Raw genomic sequence first — 15,489 nt, 5'->3', positions numbered from 1 at the left:
TGTGTGTGTGTGTGTGTGTGTGTGTGTGTGTGTGTGTGTGTGTGTGTTTAAAAAAAACAACTGAGGACCAAAAGAAAAGCAAATAATACTTTGCTATATTTTGATGTACTTATCATTAATTTAATCAGCTCCTAAAGCTTTTGTTACCAGCATATTTGAGTTCTGGAACTTCGCATTTTGTGTACACAAGGACAATACAACTACAGTGTGCACTTGTGAAGGCATGTGGGGACATGGAGTATGTGCTTACTAGGAATAAAACAGGAATCCAAAATGTGTTCTTGGTTAAGCTGACAGGCCTTAATACTGCACCAGTTTTGTATGTTAGCTACTTAATGAATCTATTCAAAATATAAAGGAGATACAGTGTATTATTATATCTAAATAAATACACTAGAGATTTGTATTCATGAAACACATGCTCTAAAAAAGGAAAACATGTGGGAATTTCATACTGTAAAAATAGGATGAGCAAAATTTTGAAAAGCTGTCAAATTTTACAGGGAGGGGAAAAACAGTACATTAAAATGAGGAATAATCGGGATGGAATATGAAAAGTACTTCAACTGCTCAAATTTTTAAGTCTAATGAAAGAACAATAGAATATTTAAGGAAATTCAGAGTCTGCAGAAATGAAGCCAAGAGCAAAAATTCTTAATAAAACATGTTTTCAATCTGTGGAGTGTACTTATTTGTCTTGAGTTCTGTTCCCAGACTGATAAATTAGACTTTTTTTAAATATAAATTTTAAAATTTTATTTAAAATTGGTCTTCATTTGGGTAGACTTTGAAAACTAATAAAGTAACATAAGATGTATTAAAATGCAATGAACATTAAAATTATTCAAACACTTAACAAGTAACATACGATATGAAAACTATTTGTCCCACTTTTGAATTATGTCAGTTTAGAAAGAGTCTAATCCTCTAAAGTAGAATGTCAACTGTTGCTACATATGCTTGGGCTGCTAAAGTCCTTGGATACACTCTTCATGGTTTCTTGCTTTCAGACTATGTTACAGCACTGTGGAACGGTGAGCAGAAAACACTTGATTCTAACATTGTCATGCTTTCTATGTGAGATTAGAATAGAAATTGTTTCATTCGACAGATATGGAACTTGATGTGTACAAAGAATTCATGATTGGTTGGCCTTTCCCTATAGGAATCTGTACTGCCTTGGCTTTTCTGCTGCCTTTATCTAAAATTTGGCTGCTTCTTTAAGAGGGTGTAACATGACTTTATCACCAGGACTGAAAAGAGGTGGTGGAGGGCCTCTTATCAGTGTTTTATAAACACAAGAGTATCCCTGTCTCTATGATGAGTGCAGTCCAATGTGTTCAAATGTGGTGTGTCCATCTGTACCCATGGTCACCTTCCATGCAGAAAGACTAGAAACTTTGATGAACCACAATCAGTGTAACAGCCAAGAAAAGTCTTGAATAGTGCCCTCATTTATTCTTTAGATAACTAACTTACTGTGGCATACAAAGAGGTTTAAAAGGGTTTAGAGATTATAGGTACTGACCTCAAAGCACAGGCCAGTATGTGCAAACACATTTACTTCTATGCAATTAAGGGCTCCTAGTTAAAGGAAATGATTAGGCTTCATTTATATATTTGATAAGTTTCTCTTATTTTTTTAAAAAGCTTAAGTTTCTTAAGCACATTGTGTTCTCACTCCCTCTCTTCTTTCAGCTTTAGACTTTAGACTTTAAACTTGCTAAATCCTTAATTTACTGAACCTGCTTTCCTTTGACCTACACTCAATCTCTTCTTCTTGGGTAAGAAAGCAATTATGATTTATCTCCTGGGGCTAGGGGAAGACCCACCTCCCCTGAGATCAAGAGATCACTGCCCACTCTGTGAGCAGGAAATGGGGTGTGATTAGTGGGAAAGAATGGATTGATAAACAGCTACCAGGAAGGCAATGACTGTGTCTATCTTGCCGAGCGTTTCTGCTATTCATGTTCTCTTATCCATCTAGTCTGTTACTAGGCTTGGAAACCTTTATCAAGAAATGTTTGCACATAGCAACATAGTTACACTTTCACAAAGACTTTTGGTAAATTGAGATTAAATATGATTTGTAGTGTATGGATTTGGCTTAAAGTGGTATCCGTAGTTTTTAATGTCTTTTTACCTTAGCATTAAGGTAATTAAGTTCTATTTTGCCTAATGACTCCTCCTGAAGTATTGCAGATTCACGTGAAATACTGAATATTCACACAAATTTTTTGTTTTGTTTTGTTTTTGTTTTGCGGTACGCGGGCCTCTCACTGCTGTGGCCTCTCCCGTTGTGGAGCACAGGCTCCGGACGCGCAGGCTCAGCGGCCATGGCTCACGGGCCCAGCCGCTCCGCGGCATGTCGGATCCTCCCAGACCGGGGCACGAACCCGCGTCGCCTGCATCGGCAGGCGGACTCTTAACCACTGCGCCACCAGGGAAGCCCTAACACAACTTTTAACTATTACTTCCAGATTCCCTAAAGTAGGCCTGGATGTTTTGTGGACAAGAAACATGGAAGGCAGTTTGCATGATACGAGTGTTTTTTTCTGGTAGATGTCCCTCTGAGGCTACAGAGTGTCCAGACAATCTCTGGGCTCCTTAGTGGACCGCTGGGCTGCAAGAATTTGGCAGCTGGAGTAAGAGCAGGTGGCAGCAGGCACTTCTTCTCTGGAGCCAGAGATGAAAATCATTTTCTACAAGTCTACTCAAGAGGCTGGCCTCATTTGTCTTGAATCCAGTGTGTCTTCTAAGGAAACAGGACTGGTAGAGTCTGGTTGCTAGAAGTTGTGCCCAGATTGTGACAGACCCCCAAGGAAGTGCATCTCCATATTCTACATATTTTTACAAGCAATACAAGTTCTGTTTTTTAAACTTTTAAATTATTTTTACTAGGGAAGGCTTCAAACCTGATCCCAGTGTCAATCCAGTTCCCTCTAACAACCACCCTCTACCACACAAAACAAATAATTTTCAAGAAATACTAATAGCCAATTAAACTCTTTACATTTTAATAGCCAAACAATTTTCATCAATGTATAATTTGAGTCATCACTTCAAGAGAATGTAATTACAACTTCCAAATATTTCTAATGACCAAGAAGCCATCAACAGAAAATTATGGCAAAGTTTCCTGTTACAGGCATATTTGATCTTAAGGGAATGTTCAAGAATTTAATCCAACATATCAAAATCAATAAAAACAGACTTCTATGTGCTTTTTTCTGGTAGAATATTTTCAAGATCAGCCTGTTTTTGAATATTTTTATGATAAAGTATAAAACACACTGGAGGCTTTCCCTTCTCTCACTCCTGTCCTCTTATAGCATGGGGTTTCACTTGACTGATAACTCTTATCAGAACACATCAATGTGTTGAAAGGAATTATTTTGTAGCTACAAAGAAGTATCTCCTTTTCTTTATAAGTTAAGAACTCTGCTTTAAAATGTAGGTTTTATTATTATTTAGGTATAGTGGGAACAACAGATCAGGAGATGATTGCCATTGAAAAGATAGTTTGCTACTCAGTTTCAAAAGGAGGGACACATCATGCCTTGAAGGACCACATAGAGAAGCACCTGGGTTGGTCAGGAGGCAGAGAGAGAAAGGGGGGAACATGGACAAGAGGCTTTATTGTGGTTTCCTTGGGAAAGAACAGGCAAAGTAGGGTACGTAAGTTTTGGACTGGCTAGTTCGAATAATTTCAGCAGGCTCTGGGGCATAGAGACTGACTCTAGTTGTCTGGGTACCTGGCCCTGAGGTGTTTAGGGCAGATGGATAGTGACCCAGGATGTGAGAGCCTTGTGAGGATCTGGTTGGGGTTTGGGCTCAGAATTGGTTTATTTGCATAAGAAAGGCATTCTCAGGGTTAGTCTTTCCTATCTCTAGGAATTGGCTGGCCCTGGAAGGGGCAGTCTCTTCAGGGTCAGCAAAGCCCAGATGCCAAAGCATTAGAAATACAGAAAATTAAAAGGCATGTCTAATACAAACTAACACACCCAAACAGGAATAGACAGATTACTTAGTATCATTTTGCCAAATTTGGTGTCCACATGGTTAGTCCACTATGAACAACAATCTCTTGACGTGAAATGTACCTCTCCATCAATTCTGGGACCTCTGCCAGCAAACTCCAGAAAGGTTTTGTTCCATTTGTTTTTGATTTTTAAATTCAATACTTAAAAAACAGCAAAAGGGTTGAAAATAACTGAATCCTTTCTACCGAATAACTAGGTATATTTTACTTGTCCTACACAGCTACATATTATTTGATTTAGAGTCTAACAATAAATGTGTCCACATTAGGGTTCTGATAGAATCCTTAATTAGGCTAGAATTATTAAAGAAATTTTAACTTTGTACATTCACCATCCACCTTTGGTTGGAATCATCTTCTGACACACAAAAGTTAATAAATAATTGTTAAATGAATAAATAAATGATTAAGTCACCTGAACTCATTGGCAGAATTTTCTTCAGTTTCCCTAAGAGACTTTTACACAATTTTCAATATGATTCTCAGAATAAGGAAATTCAGAATAGTAAAATATGTTGATTATTTTGCTCAAACAAAAGCTAAATCTCCTGTCACTTAAAAATAGCCATAACCAGACATGCCCTTATAAGCAAACATAAAATGTGGCAAGGAACATATATAAATTGAGTAACAGTTCAGTTTCAGCTGAACTGGCAAAACTGGACTTCATAATGTCCTACTCCTTGAGTCAGCAGCAATGCACAGAGGGATCAAAGAACATTTAGCAGATGAATAGGATAATTAATTTATCAAATTAGAAGAGATCAACATGTGCTAAAAATAACCTGTAATCAAGGAAAGCGGCACCTTAGAAATGTGGCATCTTTCCCTCGTAATATTTCTCCTTTTCATTTTTAAACATTAAGGAAAGGAGAAATCATGCATATGGTGTTTCAGTGGAAATGGAATTTTCTTACTGTCCATGTTTGGTTTCCCCATTCCAGTTACTGGAATTTCCCACAGGAATTTATTGTGTAATAAATGTGGGACATCAAAATAGTGGGGGGAAGGATGATTGAGTGGACAACAGGTATTGGTACATTTAGATAGCCATTTGGGAAGAAAAAAGATTTATCCTCTACACCAAAATAAATTCTGGAAGAGTCAAAGATTTAGATGTAAAATATAAAGCTACATGCATACTAGAAGAAAGCTTTGGTGTACTGACTTGAACAGAGGAGATGCTTCATCCACCGTGTCACTAAGCAGCCACAAACAGGGGTAGAAATGGCATCCTGCTGCTTGAGAGGTGCCTAGGTTTTGTGGTAATCGCTGCAGTTATAGCAGAAGGGAGGTGTCAAAAGTGATCCTTCCTCTGCACCATCTGCCCTATCGTTCTCTATGCTTTTCAGGCACCAAAGCTTCTGAGATGAAGGAAAGCAAAGAAGGTATAAGTGTAAATCACTAATTTCTTTTTTAATTCTAAAGCTGATGCTTTATATTTTATCCTGGGGCCAGACAAGTATCGGGGAAAGATTATAGACTGATTTCTTGCTCTTAACTCTCTTGATTCCCAAATCTGAAACGTGATTGAGGTTTCAAAGCGGCCTCACTGTCTCTGGTATCTGCAGGTTTCAGATCTCTGACTTCCATTGGTGTGACAAGGGAATGAGACACTCTCAGCTGTGCCCTGGCCCTTCTGAGTTGTTGTCAGACTAGGCTGAACCAATTCCAAAAGCTCTCAAGGGATGCGTGCTTGGTGGGGAACAGGAGAGCTTCAGTTGGAAAGCTTTTCCTTTAGGGTCTGTGAGTTCTTTCTTCTTTGTCACTTTCTTTTCCTCTAGTTAATTTCTTTTTTAAATTAATTAATTAATTTATTTATTTTTGGCTGTGTTGGGTCTTCATTTCTGTGCGAGGGCTTTCTCTAGTTGCAGCAAGCGGGGGCCACTCTTCATGGCGGTGCGCGGGCCTCTCACTATCGCGGCCTCTCTTGTTGCAGAGCACAGGCTCCAGACGCGCAGGCTCAGTAGTTGTGGCTAACGGGCCCAGTTGCTCCGCGGCATGTGGTATCTCCCCAGACCAGGGCTCGAACCCGTGTCCCCTGCATTGGCAGGCAGATTCTCAACCACTGCGCCACCAGGGAAGCCCCTAGTTAATTTCTTTATCCTGAATTCATCCCCTCCCATCACCTCCCATACTGCTGCACGCCATCCTCTGACCTGGATGAAAGAAACACTTATGTCATTCACGCTAGATTTCTCAGACTGGCAGGCTGTTTGGAGCAATGTGCAGTGTTCCTAGCAACAGATTAAGGCACATTCACAGCACTTTAAAAGCCTGCAGGCATTGAAAAATAACAGAGGACTACCTAGTTATATTTGGAACTTCTACTTTGTGGATTTGTATTAGCTAAGAAACCCAGAAAAGTTTTTAAACTTTTTTTTGGTTTATTTTCAATGGAAACTTGGAAAGTATAACCAGGTTTCTAAAACAGTCGTGATGAATTTAATCATGGCACTGAGAATGAAGGCAAACTGTGTCTATGGTAAGATTTAAAAGTAGGGCATATAAAGTTCACTGGCAGTCACAGGAAGGTGATTTTAATTATCAGGAATATTTTATATTCATTAAGAACTCAGGCACTAGGGGCAGCTAGACCTGTTTTAAAATCCATGAACAAGTTGTTTGTGCAAAAGTTATTTAACCTTCAGTTTGTAAATCTCTAATATTAGCATAAATCACAAATATTAAAGTTAAAATGATAAAATATGTATGTGAACTTGTTTTTAGTATAAGGAATAATCAAAAAGCTAATCAACATAGATATGTAGGGAGGTAGTTTAGCAGATAGAATTGTCACAATTTTGTGGAGGAGCGAGTTTTTTCTAGATCGGCAAAAGCTCAAAGTTGGGAAAAGTTATCAGGGAGAAGAAGGAAGAAAATAATGAGAAAGGAAAGAAGGTAAATCTGACTATCCCAGAAGAGAGAGCTGATCATCATTGTATGTACCCTCCTTCCATGAGGCTTAACACCATATCTTATAGCAGGTGCTTATTTATGTTTGAAGAATGAATAAAGAAAAGGAAGGAGTGAGACCATAACCATAATGGTGGAGGGAACTGGATGGTTGTACAAAAGAATCTCCAGGATGTCCTATCTGAAGTACACTGTGTTAGATTTATCTACAATGATAAAAAAATAAAACAACAAATCAAGAAGAACAGATATGTTAATTACATGGTATGTTCTTTACCACAGTCCATAAAGTGGAGGGGGTGAGAAACGAAACCAGCGATCTTTGAACACACAAAGGGAATGACACACCTGTTAAATCAGAGAGAGAGAGAGAGAGAGAGAGAGAGAGAGGGAGAGAGAGACATATGAAGTCAGCATGGTTTCTGGTAGAAGTCAAAAGGTGAACCCAGAGCCTAAACTGGAAAGACCATTAATCTTAAAGAAATGTCAAAATGGGAGGAGGCCCTCAACATAGAGGAGCTGTTGGCATTTGGTGAGAGGCAAAGATTTATCATCTCTTGCTTTGCTTTGTTTAGTTTCCCAATGCCTTGCCCATTAAATGCCAATAACTCCATTCATTTATTGTGAAAACTCAGACACTCCTACGCTTTTCCAAACGTCCCTCCAGGGAGTGGTACCACCCCCAGGGAGAGTATAAAAAATAGGATGAACTATATTCAGAAGTGTAAAGGCTAAGTATCATAATGAAGAGCTTCACACCCTTGAGTTTCATGGATCTCAGAAGCTTGTGTTTTACACTCTTAAAATGAAAGCAAAGGTCTTGAGTAATTTGTCATTTTGCTGAGGAATGTTTGGAGTGAGACTGATTTGTATGGACCCGTCATTTAGCTAGTTTACTTCACTCTTTTCTACATCTTCTAAAAATCTATGTGGGTTGTTTTTTCTACTTGTATTCATTGGAAACTTAATAACTCTCATAGTGTGATTTAAAAACAAAAACAGAACAGCTTTGTTTCATTGTAGAAAAATGGCTTCAAAAAAAAAAGCTATTTGTAGGGCTTCTAATGAAGAACAAAGGATGTGAAGAGGTAGAAATAAATGGGAATTCATAGACAAAAGCAGTTTTGAATAAATTATGAAATTCAAATTTGGCAGTACTGATGATCTATGTCAAAATGAGTCCACAAAATGTGCTATAAAGCAACAGCAACAACAACAAAAAAGTGACTTGTGAAATTGTTTTAATGCCTTTATAATTTATTTTAGGTCTATGTTTATAGCATTATTAAGGGGCCACTCCAAGTTTTCATTTTCTGAAGGAAATTATATGCTATAGAAACATTTGGGAATATAGAGATTCGCAAAAATCTGGGCATATGTCCTTTGAGTGTTAAGTGTCAAGTTTGTTGATTCCTAAGGGGAACTAACAACAGAACAACAACTAACAACTAAATCTACAGTAGATTTAACCTGTTTCATGATTAACACCTGCAATGACTGTAGGACCAATCCAAGCTTTTGTCTTAGGCAAACCTGAGAAACATGACCTACCCCTTTGTGTTACCTTATCTGCGTGTGGAATGTCGCCCTCACATTCTTCACATTGTACTAAGTTTAGTGGTGCACTGAAATGTTCCGTATATGTCAGAGAGGAGAAGAAAGAGGAGGTGTCAGGGAAGAGTTGTTAATACTATATCTGTATTTCTTTTCTAAGGCTGCAGTAACAAAATTCGACAAACTGGATGGCTTAAACCACAGAAACGTACTGCCTCACAATTCTGGAGGCCAGAAGTCTAAAATCAAGGTGTTGGCAGGTCTATGCTCCCTTTGAAGGCCTGGGAACGGATTTGTTCCAGGCCTCTTTCCTTAGCTTGTACATAGCCATTTTCTCCCTGTGTCTTTACATCATCTTCCTTCTGTGAATGTTTGTCTCTGTGTCCAAATTTCCCCTTTTTGTAAGGATTACGAGTCATATTAGATTATGGCCTACCCTATTGACTTTAACTTAATTATGTCTGTAAAGACCCTTTCTATTTCCAAATAAGTTTACATTGTGAGGTACAGGGGGTTAGAACTTCATCATATCTTTCAGCGGGGGGACACAATTCAACCCATAACGTTGGATCAAGTAAGGTGATGATAAGGAAAATTCAGAGTACAGGACTGGCTGTCTTATTACCTTCACACCATTCAAAGTGTGGTCAGTGGATCAGCAGCATCAGTATCACCTCAGAGCTGGTTAGGAATGCAGGTCATCCAGCCCTGTCCTAGGCCTATGGAATCAGAATCTGCATATTTACCTAGGTCCCCAGATGTTTCATTTATACATTAAGGTTTGAGAAGAGCTATTCTAGCTCACAGAATAAAAGCCCCATTCTCAAGTGCCAAAAAGGAGAATAAAAACGAACAGTATTTATAGGCAGAGGCCTCATTAATATGTGCACTTAGCAAGTATAGGCCATTATTCCAGCACAGCTATGGCACAGTTATCTATAAAGGGAATATTGATCTCTGGAAATAATTTTAGGAGTTAAGTTTCAATTATCGTTAATTTACTGTAGATTATCCCTTGGGAGTGAACTCAGAAGACCATCATATATAGAGAACACTCAAATTATTTTTCCTACACTTACTTTGCTTGTGTAAATTGCTTCTTTTCTGCCAACCTGGTCTACAATTTAAGTTGACTTAGCTAGCTGAGTCATAGAACTTAATCCTGAAATAAGGTCCATTGAGGGAAAATAATGTCCCCTAGTATAGGGGAAAAGGCACTTGAGTTTATAACACCGTCTTCTAAGTGATTAAAAGCATATGAGCTCTTGTTCGCTTACTTCTGCCTTTTCTGTCCCATAGTCTTTGTGCTCCCCTGAAAATGTAATTCACCCAGAAGTTGTGTCTATGTTACATGAAGACAAATAGAAACATAAAACTTGAAAATAAAAGAGGCATAATTAAACTTGTCCTGGAGTCAACTTAGGCAAATGCTTATAACAGCAGGGGAACAAATACAGCTTCCTGAGATGAACTCTGAGGGCACCATTCTCATGGAGTTGGGGACTTTAAGTGAAATATGATTGTCCGCAGGATTAAAATATGCTCAGGAGGAATCTGCTCCCCTAAAATCCAGGATGTCAGCAAGTATGCAACATGAACCATATTCTGATTTCATTGAAACTGCCATGCTGGGGATAATATTGCTGGTAAATTTCCCTACATGGGGATCAACCTTTTTAACTGGAAATTAGACAACTCTTGATAACATTTGTACCATCTTCTCTTGAGATTTATATTTGGCTTAGGTCCCTAGATAAGCGTTAGTATTTTGAATCTGTTAGCTTTATCTATATATTAAGTAGTAAAACCATACTTCAAGAATGTGCTAGTGGCATCATTTAATTGTCTTGATCATCTTTTCTGTTAGCATTCTTTACTGGATTTGAAAAATGTCAAGAAAGAATGGTGAACATGTATTGCTACTATGTGCCAGCCACTTTCCTAAGTGCTTTACATACTTAAACACTTGTAATTCTTACAACGATGTCATAAATTACAGATGAGAAAATTGTGCAGGTGAGGAAAACTGTGCAGATAAGGAAATTGAGGCAGAAAGAGGTTAAATAAGTGGCCATGTCAATTAGTGTCAGAGTCAGAATTCCAGATCTGATGCCAGATCCCACGTGCGTAACCACTGTGGATACTGCCCCTTAAGAGAGACAAGTAATTATTCTGAATATCTCATTAATGGGCCAAAATAACTACTTTAAAATGTGTTTTAAAAATCTCTTTTATTGCACAGGCAATTATTACTGCAGATGTGCCTTCTCTTTGGGTGGGGGGATTGTGTCCTTCCTCAAGTGATCTATTTTAGGCACATTTCCTTTCAGCTATACACCAAATAAAATGCTTTTCATACCCTCCCTCCATCTCTAATTCCACACCCCCTCCATTTACCTGCTGTCTCCGCATACCTGTTGTCTTCTTTATTCACAGGAGGATGCACCTTGGATGTTTCTGTTTTCTTCTCCTTGCTTCTGCCTCTGGCTGAACTGAGTTCCTCACTTTTATTTATTGCTGTTGTTCTGGTCTATATGCAGTTCTAATAAAAAGTTTAGGTCAGTTGCCGCATCGTGGGCATTGTCCATGGCATTCTCATGAACAACTAATTACCTTAGATGACATCTAATAAATGTTTGATGCCTGCTTAATTCCAGAGGGAAGGGGAAACACAACAATAGCAATGAACTAAAAATGGTAGCTACTCCCATTGCTCTGGGAAATCATAATGAAACAGGATAGACTCAGTAGAAATAATTGCACAGATTGTCTTTAAATGTGAAAAACAGCAATTTATAAATGTATTATTTGACATAGTCCTTGCTTCCAAGTACCTTTCTCAAAGAGGAAAGTGTCTATATTGATTAAAGTTTGGATATCAGAGGATAGAGACTTTCTAGTGGTCCATACTTTTATCAATATTATTTACTCAAATTTGAATCCCTGATAACAGTGTTTATGTTCACATAGAACTTCTTTATCACTGCAGATAAAACATTAAACCTGCATTTGCCTGATTATAATTCCAACATTTTTTAGAATAAAATAATTTCACTCTGTTGACCAAGTAGATGCAAAATAAATGCTAATTTTAACTGGAGTTAACTTAGAAGGTATAAAGTACCCTCCTTAAGAAACTCAGTGACCTGTATCTGGCTGGAGAAAACAGAACAAAACAAAAACCAAAAACCACATAACAGAATAAATTTAAGTGAACTTTGATAAAAAAAAGAAAACTAGGGCCAAGTTCAGAATTACTTAAGGGAGATGAGAATCATTTTTTCCTGAATTGTATTTTAAGTCTTGCCTTTAAGCAGTGAGCTTGCGTAATTGAAAGCCATGAAGAAAAGATAAGTTTCAGAGTGGACAATGAGCCCAGCAGTTATGCAAGGTGTGATGAACAGAGTGGCCCAGTGTACAAAGCATTGCAATTGGCCTGTCCTGCTCCACAGGTGCCATGACATCCTATATTATATATCATATGATTTGTTTCTCATTCATAACTGTTGTGTTTACAAGGGTTTGAATATTTAGCAAGATTGTAGTTGATGGCTATGACTTTGGCTTTGCAAATTGAAAAGAAGCCCATAAAATGTGAAATTCTTAAGAGATAAACATCCTACCTGTGATGGACCAATATTATTGAAATACAGCCTCTATAAATGAAAGTTCAGTTATTAATTTGATTTTGTATTGAGACACAGCTTGTTGGTAATGGCCCTTAGCAGTCTTAAAGCCATCATGTCACATGATCAAAAGGAGATTATCCATATTACAAAGTCCCATAAATTAAGGGTAGAAGTAGACGGAGAGATACATTAATTATGTAATTAGACAACATATATCAATTTATCCAGCATGAAACTGCTGATCATTTTAGGTGCCTTATTTGATTTTAGTCTCTTCTTTTTCTGGATTTGGTCTCTCAAATGTTACAAAGATGTTCTAAATGAAGACATCAAAGTAGCTACCTTAACATCTATAGAGAATCCCAGAGGATGTTGTATTGTTTTATTTACCAAAGTTCCATTTTAGACTTACCTGTTACTAGTTTTCAAATGTAATCTAGAATGATTGTTCAGTAGAATATCTTCATTCAGTAGAGCATATTCCTGTATGTTCAGTAGAGTCTGTCTATTAAAAATTTACAGTGTTTCTTGATGAAAACATTCTCCTGACACTGTGGCTGTAGAAGTAAGAATAGTCTCTATCAATCCATTTGAATGTCTACATATTTGCACATTTTTAGCAGATAATTTGTGGTCAAAGACCAGAGAAAAGAGGAAACTTCTCCCACAAGTGATGTTTCTAGTAATTGAAAAAAAGAGAAACAAAGTACACTGTAGTCTCCTGCAACTCATAAATCCTTACTCTTGAAATGGGTTAGGTTGAGTCTGTATTAATACAGCTTCTAGGAGAGAGGGCGTACCCTTTACGGTTTTTTCTTTTTCTTTTTTTTTTTTTAAACAGTGTGAAAAGAGTCACTGAACATCAAATAGGATGGAGCTATATAACTTGGCACAACTCTTTTTTTTTTTTAACATCTTTATTGGAGTATAATTGGTTTACAATGGTGTGTTAGTTTCTGCTTTATAACAAAGTGAATCAGTTATACATACACATATGTTCCCATATCTCTTCCCTCTTGTGTCTCCCTCCCTCCCACCCTCCCTATCCCACCCCTCTAGGTGGTCACAAAGCACCGAGCTGATCTCCCTGTGCTATGCAGCTGCTTCCCACTAGCTATCTATTTTACGTTTGGTAGTGTATATATGTCCATGCCACTCTCTCACTTTGTCACAGCTTACCCTTACCCCTCCCCATATCCTCAAGTCCATTCTCTAGTAGGTCTGTGTCTTTATTCCCATCTTATCTGTAGGTTCTTCATGACCTTTTTTTTTTCTTAGATTCCATATATATGTGTTAGCATACGGTATTTGTTTTTCTCTTTCTGACTTACTTCACTCTGTATGACAGACTCTAGGTCCATCCACCTCACTACAAATATCTCAATTTCGTTTCTTTTTATGGCTGAGTAATATTCCATTGTATATATGTGCCACATCTTCTTTATCCATTCATCCGATGATGGACACTTAGGTTGCAGCTCTTTGTTTGTATGGGCCACACTGATACTTTTCCTCAGTCTCTTTTTATTCTTATATTTTGTTTACTTATTGGGCAGACTTTCAGGTCAAATTGTCAGGCAAGAAAACTTTCATTCATTATTCTATTCTAATTCAAGTTTATATCTCAAGGCTAGTGATTGAAAGTCATTGTATGAAATGTGTGGAGAGGAACTTTCTTTTCAACTTATAAAATGTTACTAAAATGATTTTCAAATGTGACAGGAAAAAGGGATCTTGCAATTCCCTTCTTTTTCCTAGTGAATTCAGTCATTCTAGCACGCCTTTTTACTTCATGTTGCTTCATATTCTTGAGAGAAAATGTATTGCAAAACTGTCTATTTAATTTCATGTCAGCTTTAAGACAACTAATATTTGGTTAATATGAATGGGAAACAATTTTAAATATTCAAAACTATTATTTTAATCTCTGTTGAAATAAGTACACATGTTTTTCAACATTGGTATAAATTTGGTTAAAATTTGTAGATTTCAAAGTGCATGCCTGTGTGCTTTTCGGTACAAATTTTGACATATCCAAATTATGTTATTTACTAAAATAGGAAGTATGGGTAGATTTTTAAACTCTGAACTCAACTACTGATGCATCCTATTTTAAACAAATATACTGCATTAAAAAGTTTCCTATTTCTCCCAGATGGGTATAAAAGTAGAGGATGTTATTTTTATCTTTAACAATCATTTCATATAATTTCACATTTTTCAAGACAAGTTTTTCAAGGAGAAAGTAGTGATGGAAAACTTCTCTCTTTAGATTCTTTGAACACCAATAATTTGGGGCTTGTGCGTCATTGAGATGATAAAAATAATTACACTAGACTTTTATTTACCCAAATACAACTCCATGAAGTGGTGATAGTGTCATTTCCTTCTCACAGCAAAGGAAACAACTGAGTGTTAGAGGGATTGAATTACTTCCCCAACTATCGAATAGCAGAGTCTGGGTCCAAACTCAATTGGCCTTGAGACCAAAAGAGGCCAGGAGCTCTTAAGTTCTTGCTTAATCAACCCTCCTCAATTCAGTTTTATAGCCTGCCAAGGAGCATCCTGCTGGTGCCTAGGCCTGTTTAACACTGCTGAATGAAATATGTTCCCTGAATGTGTTTTATACATAGGTGTGCTAGGGTGAGGCCAGAGGAAGAAATTCTCAACACCATTTTAACCAATGTTGGCTTTATGTGTATTGCCATACAATATAAAATCTGCTGTATGTATACTGGACTTTTGTGTCCAGTTTCATCTGAAGAAAAAAATTCTAATAAAAAGAAACAAAGATGAACAAATAAAACTATTGCTACAGTAAAATAAAATTAATGATGATAACAGTAGTAAAATGTAATACCTGTATGGGGCTTATATAAGCCAGAAACTATTCCAGGTAATTCTTATTGCTACCCAATCAGATAAGTTCTATTATTCTCATTTCATAGATAAGGAAACTAAAGAGGTTAAATAATGACTTCTCCAAGGTCTTGGCTAGTAAAGAGTACATTTGGAATCAGAACTCAGGCAGTCTGGCTCCCAAATCTGGGCTCTTAAACACTGTGCTATGCAGCCTCTGGATTGTAAATAATAATAATAACATATATTCTCACTGTGTACCAGGCACTATTCTAAGCATTTACACCAAACCTGTTTATGTGGCCCTTTCCCCATAGGTAAAAGAGACCAGAGAGAGCAGGAATATGTCTCTGAAACTACTGAGTATTTTAGGTATAATAAAAAATGTGTTACCTGTTGAACGTATGTCCCATAGGTACAGTACTTGAGTGATTAAGAGGAGATGCATATGTACTCCTCAAGAGGAATTTCAGAGTTTCTCTTTTGCAA

The 15,489-nt window shown here is 37.3% G+C and overlaps 1 protein-coding gene across 8 annotated transcripts in view; it reads left to right on the top strand.

Annotated features, from left to right (window-relative positions):
- ARHGAP24 (Rho GTPase activating protein 24) overlaps positions 1-15,489 on the top strand; it is a 518,868-nt gene that overhangs the window by 354,714 nt on the left and 148,665 nt on the right. The window lies entirely within an intron of this gene.

This window comes from Monodon monoceros, unplaced genomic scaffold, assembly GCF_005190385.1.
Source record: "Monodon monoceros isolate NGI ecotype Baffin Bay Population unplaced genomic scaffold, NGI_Narwhal_1 Super_Scaffold_20, whole genome shotgun sequence".
Lineage (NCBI taxonomy): Eukaryota > Metazoa > Chordata > Mammalia > Artiodactyla > Monodontidae > Monodon > Monodon monoceros.
This window is presented reverse-complemented; position numbering and strand designations above follow the sequence as displayed.